Source organism: Paramormyrops kingsleyae, chromosome 17 (genome assembly GCF_048594095.1).
Source record: "Paramormyrops kingsleyae isolate MSU_618 chromosome 17, PKINGS_0.4, whole genome shotgun sequence".
In the NCBI taxonomy this organism is placed as follows: Eukaryota; Metazoa; Chordata; class Actinopteri; order Osteoglossiformes; family Mormyridae; genus Paramormyrops; species Paramormyrops kingsleyae.
This window is the reverse complement of record NC_132813.1, coordinates 24,556,656-24,578,085: the sequence shown is the minus strand read 5'-3', so window position 1 is coordinate 24,578,085 and position 21,430 is coordinate 24,556,656. Positions and strand designations below refer to the sequence as shown.

General features: G+C 44.2%; 1 long non-coding RNA gene across 1 annotated transcript; it reads left to right on the top strand.

Annotated features, from left to right (window-relative positions):
- The first annotated feature begins 13,044 nt into the window (after nt 1–13,044).
- LOC111833649 (uncharacterized) lies at nt 13,045–18,543 on the top strand. Its single transcript, XR_002835809.2, has 7 exons — nt 13,045–13,261; nt 13,513–13,614; nt 14,057–14,211; nt 15,223–15,436; nt 15,866–15,964; nt 16,518–16,804; nt 17,307–18,543. It is a non-coding gene; the product is annotated as an uncharacterized lncRNA (long non-coding RNA).
- Nucleotides 18,544–21,430: the final 2,887 nt, after the last annotated feature.

Here is a 21,430-nt window from a genome sequence, read left to right as displayed (position 1 = left end):
CGGGTCCCGCCCGTTCGGCCCCTGGCTGTGGCTCGGTGGCTGCCTGCGGGTCCTCCGGCTCAGGGTCGGCGGTCGCCGCCGGGTCCCCCCCTGGATCCTCGGTGCCGGTCCTCGGTCCCGCCTCCGGGTCCATGTCGGCCGGCTCCGGCTGCGCCTCCGCCTGCCGCGGCTTCCCCCTCCTGCCTGCCTGCACCGGTGTTCCCTCCTGCTCCCTCCGTGTCCCCTCCGTCACTCCCTCGTCCCGTTCCCTTGGCCCCTGGGTGGTCCCCTCCTGCTCCCTCCTCCCTCTCGCCTGTGGCCCCTCCGGCCGCTGCCCGTCGCCCGCCTGGGTTCCTTCGGGCTCCCCTGGCTCCTCCTCCCTTTCCCTCCGTCCCGTCTGTTTCTGCTCCTCGTCCCTCCGTTCCCTTCTGGTCCCTTTGTCCCTCCTGTCTTTGCTCCTCGTCCCTCGGTGTCTCCTGTGTTCACTCCTCGCCCTGTTCCTCCGTTTTCTGTCCCCTCTGTGTCTCCTTTCTCTGTCTGCCTGTCTGCGTTTCCTGTTCTTTGTCAGGTCCTGTCTTTCTGTTGGTCCTTGTTCCTGTTCTGTGTCTCTGTCCTGTTTCCGGTGTCTCGTTGATGTTTTGCTTTTGTTTTCCAGGTCCTGTTCCCCAGTCTCGTCCCGTCCGTCGCCTCCTCTCGGGCGCGCCCGGTGTGCGCGCCTTTGGGGGGGGGTTCTGTCACGCCCCGCTCCGTCCGCTCCCAATGTGTGCCACGCCCACCTCATTACCTCCTGTTTCTCCCTGATTATTCTCACCTGTTGCCTGTTCCGTTTGCCTAGTCTTGTCCATATTAGTCCGCGTCTCCCACTGTTTCCCAGATCGGTCATTAATGTTACTTGTCGTGCTTCCCCGGTCCCGTCTTCCTTGGAATAAATCCCCGTTTTGCCCTACTGCCTGACTCCGTTTGCCTGCTTCCCGGATCGCCTTCCGCCCGACCCTGACATGTATACTGTAAATAGTTGTGCTTTAGATGGCATATTAGGTTAGCAAGACGAATTTTACTTAAACATTTCCTTTAAACCCATCAATAGTTTTTCTATACTGCTGTAGGAACATGGTGAACTTTGGGTAACAGGACCCGCTCGTTATGAGGATATGAAAGGCTCATTCTAAGCTTAAAAAAGACACACGATTCTTAATTCCAGGTTATTGTACAGTACAGAATATTCTGATTATGACATTTAGATTCATTTTCTGATAAATCCCCTTAAATCCCACACACTGGATATTTAAGTAATGAAAATTATTTTGCACTGCTATCTGGTACGACGTGGTTTTAAAACGTTGACTTAACGTACAGGTTATGTCAAACAGATAGACCTACTCGCTGCACCAATTAGTTTTAAAAAAAGCAGGAATGGCAGCACCGTGTTTAATATAGTTGGCATACACCAGCCTGGCAAAATTTACAGTATGTTTAGCAGCATATATTTAAATCATCACGAGCTAAATTACCGGATGACTTTCCCCAAAAACGCAGCTACACATTAACCACTTTTCCACCCCATTGCTTTTTACGATGTAATCTCTTTTTGGCAACTTTTACTATATTCAAAACATCAAAATGCAGACGGGCACAAATATTATTCTAAAATATTAAAATATAAGGTAATAACTTAAGCAGGAGATAGTCCAGGCATGCTACTCCTTCCAACAGATTCGACCACCAAACTTCAGATTTGTGATGAAAACGCGAGTATCTAAACTGCACACCGCGCTTGAATCCTCACATGCGTATGCATTTGGATGTCAAAATTGCGCATGTTCCGATTCAAATGCGGTATTATTTTTTAAGATTACAATTTACTTTATTTCTGTGTTTATTTACAGTGACAATAAAATAATTAAACTCATCCCTGCTCCTGCCGTGCAATCCCCAGCAGTCATGCCTGCTCCTATCTGCCTGCATTTGGCTGTCCACCCACATGGCACCTGCTCAGCCTGCTGTTGTCGCCTCGTTGGCCCCTGGCTAGCCAGATGCTGCCGCTGCGCAAGCCTGTGGCCGTCCAGCCTGCTCGCCTACCTGCTGCCGTCACCGTCTCGTCAGTTCCTGCCTGTTCACCTGACTGCTCACCTAAGGCTGTTGCTGCCTTGTCAGCTCCTGTCTGCATGTCTGTGGATGTCTCGCTGGCCTGCCTCTGCTCAACTACGGCCGCCTCGCTGGCTTCCGCCTGCTTGGCCCTTGTCTGGGACCCCAACTCTGAGGAGTCAGCATTCCCTTCCCATAGCCCTTGCTGGTGTTTTTGGGGTGCCCCAGGAGGGGGTTGTTGGGGGAGGGGTGCCTGGTTGTCACCAGGTCTGGTCCTGACTCTCCGGCCACCACTCACCCTGCATGCAATACTTCAGAGGCCACCGGCTTGGAGAAATCTAGCCAGGACAGACACAAATCTAGTGTGGGACTCTCTGGGTATTGCCCTGAGTCCAGCTCAGTGGGTCCCCATCCAGCCCCCGCATCACACCTGCCCAAGGCTCAGGAAGGGCCATCGGCATCAGGAAAGATCCAAAAAGGTGGCATGCTGAGTCTCCGTTTCCCGAAAGCGGAGGCTGGGACATACCGTCCATGCCAGCCGTACCATGTCTGATTCCTGCCTTGCAGGCCCCTCAAGCTCCTCTCACTCTAGTTCCTGCCCCAGTCTTGGCTCTGGTCCAGTAGGTTCCCCATTGCCCTTGAATCCTGACCAGGCTGTCATGGTGCCACCTCCCTGTCTTGCAGTCCCAGTGGTGCCCCCTGTCCTGCAGTCCCAGTGGCACCCTCCCCATACTGCAGTCTTGGTGGTGCCCTCTTGTCGCTATCGTGCAGGCCTTCCCCAACCGGCAAGCCCAGAGATACCTTCCAGCCACACAGTTCTCTTGGTGCCATCACGTCCCACTGGCCTGTCACTCCTAGTAGAACTGCACACAAAACCCCCGCAGTAAGAAAAGGATAGGCCTGCTACTATTGATCCCGCTGGTTTGAAATGGCAGACCCCGAAGGAGATACTTGCCCTGATACCAACATCCAGGACCCTGGGGTACTCCAGAATCCCTAGTCAGGTCTTGTCTCTTCCACCTCAGTGTCTGCACTTACCTTGTCTCATCTTGGTTTTCCCCTGGTGTGCACCCTGTTCTGTCATCTTGCCCTGGCCTGTTTCCCCCATGGTCCGCACTTGTGTCCTTGTCCCTGTCCTGTGGTTCCTCCACATTGTATAGTCTGTTGGGTCCTCTCTCTGGCCTCCTTGATACGCCTTTGTGGGGGGGGGGGGTGTACTGTCACATCCAGTCTTGCCCTGCGTGTCCGATCCCTGTTTCCCTCAGGCCTGGTTCCAAACCTGCTGCACCTGAGTCTTGATAGTCTTACCTCATGTTCCTGCCCTCTTGTTAACCAGCCACAGCTGGCTTGAATTTGCCCCTTTCTTTAGTCTTGTACATTAGGGCGCTTTTCCACCGCACAAAGTACGGTACTTTCGCTTTTCCATTGACTTGCGGTCGAGTACCAGTACCGAAAGTTAAAGTACCGAAAGTGCCAAACCAGTTGGGGTACTTCTTTGGTACTTCGGTACTTTGGGGTGGGACTTGCAAACGTATTTGCTGTCGATTGGTTATGCAAATAGCCTGCCGCTGAAACACAAAATACAACCGCCATCTTTTGAAACACACAGCAAACAGAGCGATCACAGCGAGAAACAAAACAAAAAGCAGTAGAAACAAAAATATAAAAAAGTAAAATGGAAGGATGGACAAACGAGGAAACACAGGCTTTAATCACCATATGGTCCGATGAACAGATCCAGTGGGATTTGGATGGCACTACTCGAAATAAAAGTTTTTGCCATTCGGGCAATTCAATTTTGTCCTGTCGTGCGCTGATTTGTACACGGTTTCGCTGTTGTTTTCATGTCTTTTTACGAAGCTCTTGAAGTAAACAAGCCATATATTAATTTTAAAACATCACATGCCTTTTCTATGTTTTTTGTTTTTACAGATAATAAATTAAATTACTTAATTCGCTGGATAGAGATATTTCTTGATGAAAATGGTATAGTATTGCTTATAAGACTATATTATGCGTGACGATCTACTGTATTCACATGTAATAATGTACCTGAGTGATTTTCAGACATTTCACATACCTCTTTGCTTTAATATTAGGGGAAACATTATTTCCTGATAGACAGGAGAAACATCGGGAAACTGAATTGCCTGGAACACTGTAATACCAAGCCACTTGGAAGAAATGGGGCACACGCGAAACACCGAACAATGCCACTTGAAAATCAAAAAACATAATTAAATAATTTGTTTGCTTTCAAAAGACTGAATTAGCAGTAAGCTAATTCTTACTGCTTTGATCGGCTTAGCCAAATTAAGTGTACCTATTTTAAAAAAAGTGTACCTACGTAAATGTAATTGATGGCAGCATGATTTGAATTTTACTGAATCTTATACTGTGATAGAAGCTGACATAACAATAAACCGCATTTTCCAGCCTCAACTGTTAGTTTTAATTTTGGGCTGTCAGCTACTGATCACTGATGATGTCATTTGGCACCGGTACCATTTTTTACGTCAGTGGAAAACCAACAAGAAAGAAGTACCAAACTTTCGGCACTTTATGGAAGTACCGAAAGTACGGTACCTGGTGCGGTGGAAAAACGCCCTTAGTGTCTCTTAGTCCTATGCTCCCTGTTCGGTCATTTTGATCTGTTAACATACCATACCATACCATACCAACTTTATTTATAGAGCTCTTTACAAACCCACTCTGGGCCAAAGTGCTGTACAGAATCCAAAAAAAAGAAACAAATAAAAAGCTAATAGCACATATTACAGTAATAAACAAAGACATAAAACAAAATTAAAACAAGCACTATAGAATACGAACAAATGACGCAAAATAGTCAACTAATCATCTGCCAACAAGTTGCAAGTGTTTTAAGAAGAGATTTAAAAACAGCAACGGAAGAAGCCTGTCTAATGTGTAAAGGCAATTTATTCCACATCGTTGGGGCTGCAATAGCAAAAGCCCGATCCCCTCTAAGCTTACGCTGTAGCGGGTTCATAAACAATCAGAATTCTCAGGGCAGATGTGCTCTTATTCTGAAGGCTTGTTCAACTTCCGGTTGCTGTTTTTGGTTATCTTGACGGCAACTGGATCTTGCTCTATTCTTGTTTGTTTTGTTGTTAATAAAAAGTGCATCGTCCCTTTCACGGACTAAACATCTGCCTCCTGCCTTTTTCCTCTCGCCACAACGCTTAGTTTTTGGCACACACAGGAGCAGCTGATCAGCTGACCTAAGAGAACGGGATGGCGAATACGGATGAAGTAACTCAGACAGGTAGGTCAGGGCCAGACCATTTAATGCTTTAAAAGTAAACAAGAGAATTTTAAAATTAATCCTCAAATATATAGGCAGCCAGTGAAGTGAGGCCAATACTGGGGAAATGTGCTCAAACTTCCCAGTGCCTGTTAACAGACGTGCTGCAGCATCTTGTACCCGCTGATGTTGAACAATATAGGAACCATTAACCCCTACATAGAGTGCATTGCAATAATCAATTCGATTGGTGACAAAGGCGTGAATTACTGTCTCAAAATCTGACTATCAAATCTAAGATCGATATCCACTTTGACACCTAAATTTGAGATGACTGGTTTTACATATTTAGATAAAGGACCCAGATCAACAAAAGGGTTCTGAGAAGATCCTCCAAAAACCATCACCTCTGTCTTTTTTTCATTGAGTTTAAAAAAATTGAGGGTTAACTAGGACTTTATTTCCTCAAAACACCTTAGTAAAGGTGTCACCGAGTAGTTATCTTTCTTTTTTAGAGGAACATATATCTGAGTATCATCTGCGTAAAAGTGGAATGAAATGCCATGCTTCCTAAGAATGGAGCCAAGTGGGAGCAGATACACTCACCTAAAGGATTATTAGGAACACCATATTAATACGGTGTTTGACCCCCTTTCGCCTTCAGAACTGCCTTAATTCTACGTGGCATTGATTCAACAAGGTGCTGAAAGCATTCTTTAGAAATGTTGTCCCATATTGATAGGATAGCATCTTGCAGTTGATGGAGATTTGTGGGATGCACATCCAGGGCAGGAAGCTCCCGTTCCACCATATCCCAAAGATGCTCTATTGGGTTGAGATCTGGTGACTGTGGGGGCCATTGTAGTACAGTGAACTCTTTATCATGTTCAAAAAACCAATTTGAAATGATTCGAGCTTTGTGACATGGTGCATTATCCTGCTGGAAGTAGCCATCAGAGGATGGGTACATGGTGGTCATAAAGGGATGGACATGGTCAGAAACAATGCTCAGGTAAGCCATGGCATTTAAACGATGCCCAATTGGCACTAAGGGGCCTAAAGTGTGCCAAGAAAACATCCCCCACACCATTACACCATCACCACCAGCCTGCACAGTGGTAACAAGGCATGATGGATCCATGTTCTCATTCTGTTTACGCCAAATTCTGACTCTACCATTTGAATGTTTCAACAGAAATCGAGACTCATCAGACCAGGCAACATTTTTCCAGTCTTCAACTGTCCAATTTTGGTGAGCTTGTGCAAATTGTAGCCTCTTTTTCCTATTTGTAGTGGAGATGAGTGGTACCCGGTGGGGTCTTCTGCTGTTGTAGCCCATCCGCCTCAAGGTTGTGCGTGTTGTGGCTTCACAAATGCTTTGCTGCATACCTCGGTTGTAACGAGTGGTTATTTCAGTCAAAGTTGCTCTTCAATCAGCTTGAATCAGTTGGCCCATTCTCCTCTGACCTCTAGCATCAACAAGGCATTTTGCCCACAGGACTGCCGCATACTGGATGTTTTTCCTTTTGCACACCATTCTTTGTAAACCCTAGAAATGGTTGGGCGTGAAAATCCCAGTAACTGAGCAGATTGTGAAATACTCAGACCGGCCCGTCTGGCACCAACAACCATGCCACGCTCAAAATTGCATAAATCATCTTTCTTTCCAATTCTGACATTCAGTTTGGAGTTCAGGAGATTGTCTTGACCAGGACCACACCCCTAAATGTATTGAAGCAACTGCCATGTGATTGGTTGATTAGATAATTGCATTAATGAGAAATTGAACAGGTGTTCCTAATAATCCTTTAGGTGAGTGTATATAGAAAACAAAAGGGGGCCAAGAATTGAGCCCTGTGGCACCCCATATGTAGTAGAGGAGCAATGGAGGACACAGAATCATCAAGTGACACACAGACAGTTCGGTGCGCCAGGTAGGATCGGAACCACTCCAATGCTATACCCTTGATGCCCACACACTGCTCCAAACGAGAAAGCAGAATATCATGATCCACTGTGTCAAATGCAGCTGTTAAATCCAAGAGGATGAGAACAGCACAGTCACCAGAGTCAGTGGCTAAAACTATATTATTAAACACTTTTAGTAGTGCTGACTCAGTGCTGTGTAAGGTTTTAAATCCAGATTGAAACACTTCTAAAATATTATGCTTTTCCAGAAAAGCAATTAATTGACTGTACACAATCTTCTCAATAACTTTAGAAATAAAGGGTAGTTTCGAAATGGGTCTATAGTTCTCGAGAATTGTGGGATTTAAAACTGGTTTTTTAAGAAGAGGGTGAACAACAGCATGTTTGAAAGACTAGACCTGTAGAAAGACTGCTGTTAACAAGAACAAGAACAGCCGGGGCCAACAGTGGTAAACACTTCTTTAAACAGCCGAGGAGGAATAGCATCATAAGGAGATCCAGAGTGTCACGCCCCGCTCCGTCCGCTCCCGATGTGTGCCACGCCCACCTCGTTACCTCGTGTGATTCCCTGATTGTTTCTTACCTGTGATTCGTTACCCTTAGCCTGTGTCTTGTATGTAGTCCGTGTCTAAGTCAGTAGTCCCCAGTTCCGTCATTGTAGTGTTTGGATGTTTGTTCCTGTCCGCCTTCCCGCTCCTAATAAAACCCCGTTTGTCCATATTGACGGCTCCGATCGCCTGCGTTCCGGCTCGCCCGATCCCGATCCTGACAGAATGACGGAACTCCGCGAAAGCACGAAGCAGCAGTCCGAGCACCACCGGCTCGGACTGCTGCAAACCTTCGTGTACTGGCAATCCCAGCCTGAGGTCCAGGAGGACCCGGTAGCCCTGGAACTGGCTAGCCGGGGCCGGGACCTGCTCCAGAAGGAGCGCCCGTCGGGGCAGGCATACCCGCTTACCAAAGCCCGGAAAGTGCCTCCGCCGCCTGCAGCACCGGCTCACCGAGCGACGGGAGGCAATCCCAACGCTCCGCTTGGGAGCCTGCACTCTGCTCCCAGCCGGTGAGTACGAGGGCTCACCACCCGCCTGGGATGACATAGCCGCTGCCCGCCTAGCCAGCGTCCCCGGAGAGCAGCCACCTACGGTAGAGGCTTCTATTTATCGGCCGGAGCGTCTGGGGCACGGCGGCATTCGCGCCGTAAGAGACGCTATTCCCCGGGTCCCGAGAGCCCTTAAAGGGGCAGCGCCAACGCACTCGGCACCCCTCCTGCCTGCTCCGGAACTGCCTGATCCGGATTTGCCAGCAGCACCGCCTGCTGCTGCTGCTGTCGCCGCTCTTCCGCGGCACCGCCTGCTGCTGCTGTCGCCGCTCTGCCCGCGGCACCGCCTGCTGCTGTTGCCGCTCTGCCCGCGGCTGCGCAGCCTGCTGCTGTCGCCGCCGATCTGCCCACGACTGCGCCTGCTGCTGCCGCCGCCGATCTGCCCGCGGCTGCGCTGTCTGCTGCCGCCGCCGATCTGCCCGCGGCTGCGCTGCCTGCTGCCGCCACCGATCTGCCCGTGGCTGCGCTGCCTGCTGCTGATGCCGCCGCTCTGCCCGCGGCACCGCCTGCTGCTGATGCCGCCGCTCTGCCCGCGGCACCGCCTGCTGCTGATGCCGCCGCTCTGCCCACGGCATCGCCGGTCCTGCTTGACCCGCCTGTCCTGCTTGACCCGCCTGTCCAGCCTGCAGTCCCTACAACTGCCACCACTCTGGCTGCGGCACCCGCCGCGGTGCCCCCTGCTGGCCGCACGACGGAGGTGCCCGCTGAGGCACCCGCTGAGGCACCCCCTGCTGGCCGCACGACGAAGGTGCATGCCGAGGTGCCCCTTGCTAGCCACGTGACGGCGGCGCCCATCCTGCCGGCACCTGAACTGCCTGTTTTGCCTGTCCTGCCGGCACTTGAACTGCCTGTTTTGCCTGTCCTGCCGGCACCTGAACTGCCTGTCTTGCCTGTTCTGCCGGCACCTGAACTGCTTGTCTCGCCTGTCCTGCCCGCGGCCCTGCTTGAGGCCGCCTCTCCCGTTGTGCCCGCGGCCCTGCCTGAGGCCGCCTCTCCAGTCCTGCCCGCGGCCCTGGCTGCCCCGCCTGTGGCCACGCCCGTGGCTCTGGCTGCCCCGCCTGCGGCCACGCCCGCGGCTCTGGCTGCCCCGCCTGCGGCCACGCCCGCGGCTCTGGCTGCCCCGCCCACGGCTCCGGCTGCATCACCTACGGGCACCTCCCTCCTGACTCCCTCGCCCTTGCCCCGAGAAAGCCAACACCACCCGGGACCCCGCCTTTCAGTGTCCCGGAAGGGAAGAGGACACAGGCGTCGGGTCCGGGTCCCGCCCTCCCTGCCCCCTGGCTCGCCCGTTCGGCCCCTGGCTGTAGCTCGGTGGCTGCCTGCGGGTCCTCTGGCTCGGGGTCGGCGGTCGCCGCCGGGTCCCCCCCTGGATCCTCGGTGCCGGTCCTCGGTCCCTCCTCCGGCTCCATGTCGGTCGCCTCCGGGCCCCCCTGCTCCGGCTGGGCGTCGGACGGCGCCTTCGCCGGCTCCGGCTGCGCCTCCGCCTGCCGCGGCTTCCCCCTTCTGCCTGCCTGCACCGGTGTTCCCTCCTGCTCCCTCCGTGTCCCCTCCGTCACTCCCTCGTCCCGTTCCCTTGGCCCCTGGGTGGTCCCCTCCTGCTCCCTTCTCCCTCTCCCCTGCGGCCCCTGCCCGTCGCCCGCCTGGGTTCCTTCGGGCTCCCCTTGTTCCTCCTCCCTTTCTGCCTCCTGTCTCTGCTCCTCGGCCCTCTGTGTCTCCTTCGTTCACTCCTGGCCCCTTCGTGTCGCCTGTGGGTGTTCCCTCCGTGTCGCCCTTTTCTGTCTGCCTGTCTGCGTTCCCTGTTCTCTGTCGGGTCTTGTCGTTTTTCTCGTCTTTGTTCCTGTTCTGTGTCTCTGTCCTGTTTCCCTGGTCTCGTTGATGGTTTTGTTCTTGTCTTCCAGGTCCTGTTCCCCGGTCCCGTCCGTCGCCTCCTCTCGGGCGCGCCCGGTGTGCGCGCCTTTGAGGGGGGGTTATGTCACGCCCCGCTCCGTCCACTCCTAGTGTGTGCCACGCCCCCTCATTATCCACACGTGCTTCCCTGATTGTGCCCAGCTGTTTCCTGTTTCATTTGCCTTGTCCTGTGTATATGAGTCCGCGTCTCCCCATGTATGCCAGATCCGTCATTGTATTGTCGCGTATTGTCCGTTGATGTCCGCGCTTGTCCCTCCTTGGCTTATTAAAACCCCCGTTCACCTGACTGCTATTATTATTTCAAAAATGCATTGATGTTATAAAATAAATATATTAGTGCTGGGCAAGTTAACGCGTTATTATCGCGTTAACGCAGTACTTTATTAACGCCGACAATTATTTTATCGCGAATTAACGCAGTTTATTATATTAGTAGTAGTATTATTTTGAAAGTCTGTTGCTCGCTGGCTCTGAATCAGAGCATGTGAGCGGAGCGTGAGCGAGGAGCGGAGCCGGCTGAATTTGGTCAGAGCGCGAAGCGGTTTTTTAATTAAGGCTGGAGCAGTCGCTCTGTCTCTCCAATTTCGCTCCGATACCGCTCACACTACGATTCTGAGGCGCGCCCAAATCTACCCAGAATTCATCTGTACAATTATCAAGACTGTTACACAAATTGGAACGAGATGGAATTCGCAAAGTATTTCACAAAGGAAACTGATAAATCATACAAGTGTACTATTCTTATCAAACGTATAGATGACAATAATGTAGAGCAAGAACAATAATGTGGTGAAACTGTTTCAGTGAGTAAAGATTCACTTTGGAATCACTTTTCTCAGAAACATGAGAGGGTGCTACACGAACAGGTGGAAGCCAAAGCAAAACGCGAGCAAGTTTTAAATGGTTGTACCATATCAAGTCTATAGTAAATTAAAGTATAAAAGCCTATAAAGTAAAGATCGGTAATCAAATAAATTCATTTTGTCATTCAAAGTAGGTCTAATAGGATTTTTTAAATTTCACGTAACGCTGTCAGTGAAATTTTATTTTATAGAGAGACTCAGCAGCAGCATCAACAGAAAAAAATTGAGGAATTTAAAACGTGTCTGTATATTCTTTAGGCTATTAAGCACACTGATTCCTTTATTTTTAAGCCTATTTTTGCGTGGAATGCCATTGCCAAACCTGTTCGTTGTTGCCTATAAGTTGCTTAAAAATAAATATTTTCTGTTCTGACTGGCAATGTTGCCGTTGCTCATATTTCTTTATGACATAAGGCTTCGGTTTAAGGTGACTTTTGTAAGGCATGCAGATTATTTGTCCCTCTTTTAAATTGGAGCGAGCGTGGAGCGATTTGACTGGAGTGGGAGGAAATTTTAGTGGAGCGAGGAGCGGTGTTCAGCGGAGCGGCGTAGTGCGAATTAGAGCGGAGGAGCGGGCGGAGCCAACAGCCTCGTGAGCGTGGAGCGGAAATTCTCACCGCTCCACTCCGCTCACATGCTCTGCTCTGAATACACCTACAAACCATGGGTCACAGGAGGGGAGGGATGTTGATCAGTACTGGCTTGGAATGGGCATCATCACGCGTTTCAATCAATGAGAGCATTTGGGGTGGGGCTAAGACTGCTGCATTGTTACATGTACTTTTATTCAGCACAAACTCAGCACCAATAATCTGAGACCACTTAAAATGTTATTATTCTATTTTTTGTTAAAATCTTTAAACATATACTTTTCAAAAACCTATTTTCAGACATGCTGAGAAATTGTAAAAAATCACATTGTAGACATTTCTAGGTAAGACTTTTGAGCTCTGAAGCTTAGACACAGGGGTTGGCTACACATAGGTGAAAGAGACATTCTGAAATTTTATGTGGTTTGGTTACTAAAGTGTTAGAATTTTGGAGTGACACTCTTTTTCCTCAAAGTCAGTGGCTTTCACAATGAATATTGATTGAAACGCAAGAAAGTAGCAACAATAAAATCCCTTTCACAGTTTATTGGTAGATGGAATGAAAAATGAAACTGTGACCATATAAATATAGAAAGCGATAAATATGATGCAGTGACTATTATTAACACTTGGGACGAGGGCATCGTCAACCGCGTATCTGTCTTGTGTATTTCAGTTTATATCTCGCTGAAATCATTATGTAGAATCATGAAAAAACACTGACTAAATCTGTAATCGGTCTTCTTTTCAAAACTTCCATTTTTGGAAGTATTAAAGTTTTTTAAATTAGGTTAAATAGGAAAAAAGGCAAACTGTACCACCTTTCTTTGTCTTACTTGCATCAGGAGTGTATAGGACTGCTCTCAGCTGAAGATCGCTATTCACGTTCTAAATAGGATGGGTTTGAACTGGCGATCTTGTGATTACAGGCAGACAGGCTTAGCACACCGAGCCATGGACACAGGTACAAGAATTGCTGCTGAAAATGGCAACAATTTCTACCTACAGTATATATATTTGAAAAGTAGACCGTCCAAGGTTTCTGAGGGTGTTTTTTAAATGTTTATATGACAAAAACTCGCAGTGTTATTTAAATGATTTGGCGAAATTTCTGTCAGGCGGGACCGCCGACCCCAGAGGGTTAAAATAAAGTGCACAAAACACGACTTTTATTATAATTAATTATTATTATTATTAAATTATTATTATTATTATTATTATAAATTTTTCGCATAACATTGCGATTAATCATGATTAATCAGACAAATCATGCGATTAATTACGATTAAAGATTTTAATCGTTGCCCAGCACTAAAATATATATATATATATTTTTTTTTAACCATTTTTAACCCTGGCCATTTTAATTTGAATATAGGAAAACAACCCCACCCTAAACAAGGATGCCGCCATTGCAATGGCAGAAAAGCTAAAGAAGGAAATTCAGAAGAAAAGGTCTGTAATTCCCACAGAGGTCCGTTATGATTCTGAAGAAAGTGAATATGACTGTGCCCGACATCAAAGGAGTATATCAAAACGACTGGTAAGGATATATTTTGTTGAATTATAAATTAAACATGTTCAATACAAATACAAGTTTATTTGCCAGTAAATTATAAATTTGCATCTATAAACTAAAATTAATAAAATAATATGGTGCAGTGTGCAGCCTTCCTCCCAGGGTTTCCCAAACATGCTTCCAGAGTTCTATGGCTCTGCACGTTTGTGGATACCCGCACTCGTCTGACGACTGAGAAGGTAACAACTTGATGCTTTCTTTTCTTTTTCTTTTAGTTGGTAAGTGATTCAGAGGATGACGGCTACTGTACATCAAACCAAGTACAACTCAAAGTGCCAGCTGTTGTCTTGACATAGAGACCATAAAGGCTCTTAAAGGTATGTTTTCTATGCTACATACAACCATCACATGCATATTAACTATTTTAATAGTGATAAAAAAAACACAAATGTAATGCAGGATAGTATCAAGTCAACACAATGACAAACCTTTTTAAGTAGAGAAGATGTGTTGAGTACAAATACCATTATTGTTTGTGTGACAAAATTATTTCAAGGTAAATAAGTGCAAATAAAATGTGTTAAATAACATTGTGCTTCTTCATAAATGGCTTTATGGTTCAAATGTAAATCATCCAATAATTTTGTATTGTTACTGCAGAAGGCCAAAGTGTTGTTGGTGATGCTCAAAGTTATGCATATTCAGTAGCATATTTATGAAAAAGCATATCACTTTACATTAAATCTATGCATTTAAATGAAATATTTACCTTCATACACAGCACTAACCAAAACATTGCAAAATACCATTTCTCTTCAGAGATACCTGCAATTGTCAAATCCCTAAAGGATGTAGTGTCAAAATTGCCATTGGCTGGCCACATGGGCTCACCACCCCCCTGGAACACTCCAAGCAGCGAATCAGCAGGACCTTCAAGCTCTGATACACCAGTTTCAGCAAGTTCACCAGTCATGGTATTAAGCCTTTTCTTGTAATTATTTTGTTACATTTTGCAGATGACCTTTAATAGTTCCTTACAAAATAGGCAATAACTGCATCTAACTCATGTTATTGCCATATTTTAAAAACTGAATTATTTATTTAACTAACTTTCAGTGTATATTGCTATCCTTGTTTGTTGCATTGGGTGTATTAGATTAGGGCTGCCCAGCTAGGTAATTAGATTTCAAAGAGCACAGCCCACTTCTACATAATGTTCAGCTAAGGTTATCCACATAATTATCCAGATGAGGTGAGCAGGACGCTGAAAGAACAGAAACACTCTTTGCCTCACACCAATTGGTGGTGGGCAGTGGTAGCCTAATGGTTAGGGAGTTGTTCTTGTGATCACAGGTTGCTGGTTCAATTCCTAGGCCAGTAATGTGTCACTGAGGTACCCCTGAGCAAGGTATCGTCCCACATCACTGCTGGTGTAGCTGCATGCCCCACTGCTCCTACATGGATGGGTTAAATACAGAGGTCATGTTTTATTGTGGTGTGTTCACAATGATAAATACTCACAAATGCTGTTGCTACTATTGTGTATTCTGTGGTTGGTTCAGTACCAGAACTTTCAGTTTGGTACAGTTCCTGGCATGGTAGATTGGTATTAGTTCTGTACCAATGAAACAAAATTAAATAAACATTTACATCAACTGATAAAATTAATAAACATCAAACAAGTGTAATTGTTTGTACATTGCATTAAATGAGTAAAAATGGCAACTGGGTAATTTTTGTATTATTTCTCATTCAGGCTTTTCAAGACATTAATGGTTATAATAAAGTTTGGCTAACCTTACATGATAAGTTCTAAAGATGGGAAATATTGTTAATAAGCACAATATTAGCACATAGATAGGGTACCCATATTTTGCTTTACACAGCATCTTAACCTTTGTTGGACATGGGATTGTAGGTCTGAAGTACATGACTAAAAGGAAGTTAATCATAAAGAAAAATTAAGCATAACATTTTGCTTTCAGGTAACATTGCCTAACTCCAACATTCAAGTCCAGAAAAGGCTCTTTGGTCGTTTGAGCAAAACCAGGATGTCACTTTATACACAAGAGCTGGCACTACTGCTTTTCGGGAAGGAGACATTGGCATCCTCATCGATCACAGGGAAGCATGCAAGCAATCATAAGGACCTGCCAGAGAAAGACCAGCTAGACCCTGAAAAGGTTGAGGCATTAATAGGTATGTCTTGTGCACAATTTAGGCAAGTTGCCTATTGTAGTTTTTGTAAAGTTTGCATTTCCGTGAAGTCTTAGTAAAACAAATCTATTCACAATCATATCAGTTCCATGACACTGAAAATTTGGAAAAGCTCTGTAAATGTGAAAAGAGAGGGATCTCAACCAAACTCAGTGCTCCTGATAGCTCCAATGATGTGTGGAAATACATTATCCAGATGTTAGGGAAGTGATGTCCAGAAATCCCTTTTGTGTGTGCAAGTTACTATTGCAACTCTAATTAGGGGACTGATTGTGAACAAAGGGTGACCTGTGTACACACAGATTTTGCAGATGAGATTTCATATTTTTGGTTTGCCTTCATTTGAAACTCTTGATTTAATGCTCAACATTTGTCTGGTTCAGTAAAACTGATCTGAAATTTTCTCAACAGATTGCATCATTGCACAATTCCCAGGGACCTCTGCCCAAGAGGTGAAGAATATTTTGAGGAGAAAGTGCAATAACGAGAGCTTTGCAAAACAAAAAAACAGTAAGTAAAGTGTTGATGCTGATTGTTCTTTTGTTGTTTTGATTTATATGTTGTGGTTGATGCACATAATAAAAAAAACTTTTGTTAATGTTGTCTCATATTTTCTTCCCAGTTTTAACAGAATAACTTTTCCATAGTAATATGCTTACTTAATGGTTGTAGTATATTTAAAGTATGATCCTTTTATGGCATGTAACAACTCACTACTAGCTTTTAATGTACTATATGTGCATTTAAACCGCAGTAAAATTAAACTATTAATGCTTACATATCATGTAAATAGTATATGGGCAATATATTTTCAGCATCTTACAAGTATGTTTAAAAGTACATTACATTAAATCTATTTAAAGTATATTTAAGTATGAAATAAGCTGGGTCAAAAAAGTATGAAGTCAATACACTGAATATATTTTTAAGGTATTAAATTAATATCATTATCACAACTTTAGTATATTAATTATACTTAAAGTTGGGTCAAAAAAGTCTGATAGAAGTATTCTTTAAATAGGGTGTGCCTAAGTATATTAATGGTATACTATTTTTCCACAAGGGTAGCCTCCCTGGGAGCACGACTCAGAAGCCGTAGGTTACCCAAATTTACTCTGCGCCAACGAAGACGAGGAGAAGAAGGATCCCTGTGCAGGAAAATATCATCCGAGCCGATGACAGGTACCAGCCAGGCGTCGACAGGGTCCAGATAGCGCTGCGCAACAAACAAACGCTGTGCCGATCCATAATTATTAAAAGAAGCCATAGAAGAGTGTCCCACCCAAGCCTTCAACCTCACCAGCCGACCGCCTCGTTTACCCCGACGACGAGTGCGTTTACGCCAGACAGGTAAGGCCTGGGCCCGGAATAAGTGAGTGGGAATCCCAGAAAAAATCGGGGGCAGGGGCTTTTGTCCATCAAAATGTAAATGTAGAGTTGGGCAATCGTAAACCAGCAAAGAGTTGACATTTGAAGTCACAAACAAAATTAATAACATAAAAGGACACAACATTGGCAGAAATAGACGGCACGCCACACACACCGGCGCCATCTCTTCCTTGTATATCTGTGACTGCTGCATCTAATACCCTGCCCTGTTTGCCTCAGTAAACAATGTCTGAAAGCAGCCTGCATTTGGGTTGTGCGTTGTTTAATGTTGTGACACCGGAAATGAATAATATTGAACTCTTATGTATGTATAGAGCCGTTATGTTAACACATGATAAAAGTGTATTAAAATAAACAACAATGAGTCATCCTATATCTCTTTTTGAAAATATATTGATACACTGTATACATTTGATATACAGTCCAGCCCTAACCACTGGTCCATTTTGTTTCATTGTCCCAGGTGCTTATCCATGGTTAAAAAGGATGATCTCCTCAGCATGCATTTGCATCTCATTACAACTGAAAATAACACTGGCATTTAACAGGGAGAGAAGATTCATCTTGCATGTCTCAAATTACCAAGCAAAACAATTACTCTTTGTGAGTGTCTATTTTCTTTCAGTGTATCAATTTTATTCTAAGTACACAAGTAAATGTCAAAAGATTGTTTCCAGTTTCCATACATGCATTGCAATTATTTTGATGCCGTCCAAGAATGATTTAAATGACTTACCTTCTAATTAAATTATTCAGCAACGGTGTGAAATAAATTACACCTAACGTCTTTAGTTCCATCATTTAGATTTTTTTCCCAAATCAAATAAGCCACCAAAATTTACACATTCCCTTGATCACAAGGTAGACGTCAAACTTTTTACATCTAAAGGTAAGACAAATTAAATAGTTCAAATAACAGAACCCACATAGCAAACTATTACTGCTTCACTAAATTAATATTCACATAACCTGAAAAATAATTTGAATTGGTGTCTTGGAGAATCATTGCCTTTCACAGCAGAACTGTGGCCCTAAATTAAAGTCCAGGCATCCTGGCAATCATCTTTATGCTAAAACATAAAAGTTATCTAAATTAACAAAAAATAAATTAAAAACTAAAATATCAGTCATAAATAAAGGCGGACAATTATATCTATAACTGATTTGACCCATATAACAACTCTATCAGTTTTAGAATAACTTCAAGTAGATAATTAGAAGTTTGTGTACATCATATTTCCTACCTGCAGGTCCACCCCAACATATGGTCAGTGAATCAAATGTCAACCATTGCTGTATGTACAGTCTTATGAATCCTAATAAGCAGTGCTTAAAGCCAGCATCCCACTACACATCCACATAGACATTAGACATACAAACTCACGGCTACTGTATCACCATGACAAACAGATACAAAGCATGGACTGAAAGGGAAGTCATTTGTATCTTTTATGATTGTCAGAAATACTACCCTAACCATAAGTACTTTTGGCATATTGTGTATGGTAACTGCCTTTAGAACACCAAATTAGTGTATAGTGTATACCTATGGAAACTGCATTTAGTAATTATCTATAGATATATGAGCTGACCCCTACCATGAATAATACATCTGTTAAGTACTGTGAGTTACTATCATGTTAAGAATTTGCAGAAGTGGTGAACGAGAAAAGATACATATACTGTATAATGCAAATATAAGCAGGTTGTATTAAAGGATACTTTTCTTTACCTTGGTTTGATCTTGATTGTAAAACTGGGAACAGTACATGACAGTGTGATTTGTTGACACTGCACATGTCCCTACTGCTGCTTTTGTTAAAGCGTATCATATCAGGTATCATTTGGCCATTTAACTGGATCAAATATCATATCAATTCTTTCACCTTATGATGGTGTGAATTAGGTTTCTATGAGCAGGATTTGATTACCCCAGTCATTGTTACTATTGAGTTACCACAGAGTATTTAAAACAAGTTCAATTTTGCTCAAGAGCTGAATAAGTGGGTGACACCAATTTAGACTTCATTTGATTGCTTATATATGCTGATAGTCTAGCCCTTTCATGCACAACGTCCACATTTGAGGACTGTAAATTTAACTCCATTTCCTATTTATTTATCATATTGATATACTCCAAACCACTTGAGGGCAGTGTTAGTAGATTCATCGCTATATATTAACAATATGTATAATCTTGTATTTGGAATATTGACTGTTTGATTACATCATTAATTCAACATGGCTGACCGTAATGGCCATGTGCTAAATGCTCCACTCAAAAAGGCAAAATCAGGTAAAAAAAAATATTATGATGTACAGGATAGTATGTTGGACAATTCTATGTTTTTAGAAATGAAATTTGAGGTAAAATATAGTTTGCAGACCTTAAAAACCAACTGTCCACATATGTGGACGTTGCGCAACAAAGGAGTTAAATGACCAAAAATCTGATTTTGTAATTAGGGAGGTTTTTTTTATTTATATTGTTCAAAGATTAATTTAACTACTTTATATTACAAGAAAACAAACATTTATTACGGTGCCAACCGTTTGAAGGGCGCCGGGACCAAACTGCTTGAAGAAAAAGAAATGGAAAACGAGGGAAGAGGAACTACATCTGTGGTATCCACTGCAGATAACATCACTGTCACACGCTGGCTAGACAGGTCTTTGATTCATATAGCGTCAACATGCGCAGGACAACATCCAGAAGACAAAGCTACCAGGTGGAAAAAGACAGAATCAACCTTAATCAATATCACTCGACCGTTTTCTGTTGCCTTGTACAACACGCACATGGGTGGTGTAGATTTGGTCGACCAGAATTAGACCTTTTAAGCTTTAAATCATCAATATGCCAACAGAAGAAAAAATAAGAGGTGGTACATGCGCATATTTTTCCATTTTTTAGATCTTGTATGTGTGAATGCATGGCGCCTTTACCAGAGAAAAAATACAGCAGCAGAATTAGACCTTTTAAGCTTTAAATCAACAATAGCACAAGGTCTGATCAGTGCTGGGTCCTTGGAAAAGCGCAGGGGAAGGCCAAGCCTGACACAGGCTCCAAAGAGAAGGCATCAGGTCAATACTGTCCATGAGGTGCGGCACGGGATTGGGCAGCACTGGCCAAGAAGTGCACCCATCAAGAATGCCATGAGGTGCCGCTTTGAGAGGTGCCAGAAGAAGACCAGATTCATCTGTGTCACATGTCAGGTTGCACTCTGTCCTGACTGCTTTGAAGGCTTTCACACAAGATAGAGAAGTTATTTGGGGAAAAAAAATCAGTTATATATAAATCAGAGATATATTTAACGTTAGTTCTTACATTACATCTTGAAAATCTTTACATGTTTTTCATATAATAGTATTGTTGTAATCATTTTTCAACTGGAAACATTTTAAAAATATGTTTGATATGTTTATTAAACATTATCTTCTAAATTGCATGTTAAAAATACTTTATATGCTGTTTATAACATAACATACATGATTATAAAATCAGCTTTTGAAACTTGAAACATTTTAAAAAACTGTTTGAGATGTTTGTAAAACATTATCTTCTAAATTATATGTTAAAATCATAATATGCTGTTACATATTATAAATAACAGGACATGATTGTAAAAATCAAAATTTTAAACTTGAAACACATATTTTTAAATAATTTTGATACGGTTTAAACATGATATGTTACACAGCGTGTTTAAAAAAATCATTTTATGAGCTTAATAATATATCCAACACATCCTGTCATTATATACTTGAAAAATCAGTTGTTTTTTTACATTAAAGTTATATAATGGTCCATATTTTCTGACGTCTCTCTTTATTCATTTTTACCCCATTGTTGCGCAGTGTCCACATACGTGGACAGTAAAATAACTTCTATATAAAATTATATTTTAAAAAAATTCAAAATGATTTTCAGTTTTAGCCTCATTTAGAGTAATAAAATCAATATAAAAAAAATCTAGACAATTTTTTTCATAGTGCGTGCATGAAAGGGCTAGCATAAGACTCATATCAGTCATGATCATGATATAAATCAAGTCATTATTTCTTCAAGGAGTAGCGTCAGCAGGAAATTTTAATTGGGAGCCAGACCACAGACCTCAAAGAAGAAGTGCCTCACCTAATCAAAAGCCAACGCATTAGTTTGCTACAAGAGGCGATATACAGGTACTGGTTGAATCAGCCCGAGGTCCAGAGCAACCCCATGGCACTGGCTCTAGCCAGCCGGAGCGGGAGCGTCTTGCAGGAGATGTCACCGCCTGGGAATGCGCACCTATTTGGCAGCTGGTGCAGAGGGTGACGGAGACAAGAATCCGCCAGAGAGTTCTTGCCATCGAGCTACCCTCCGCTTCACCATCGGAGCTCCCTGAGACACCCCAACCTCTACCGACAACCGCCAACCAAAAGAGAAAGAAGAAGCGGAAAGAGTGGGGATCAGAGGAGGAACCAACAATCTTCCTGGGGGCCGTCTCCATCACCTATCAGGAGGAACCCCTCCCGATCCTAAACCCAGCGGTGTTCACCCCGGATGCCACCTACAACGTTTTGTGCATACAGGTGCCCAAAGCCCGC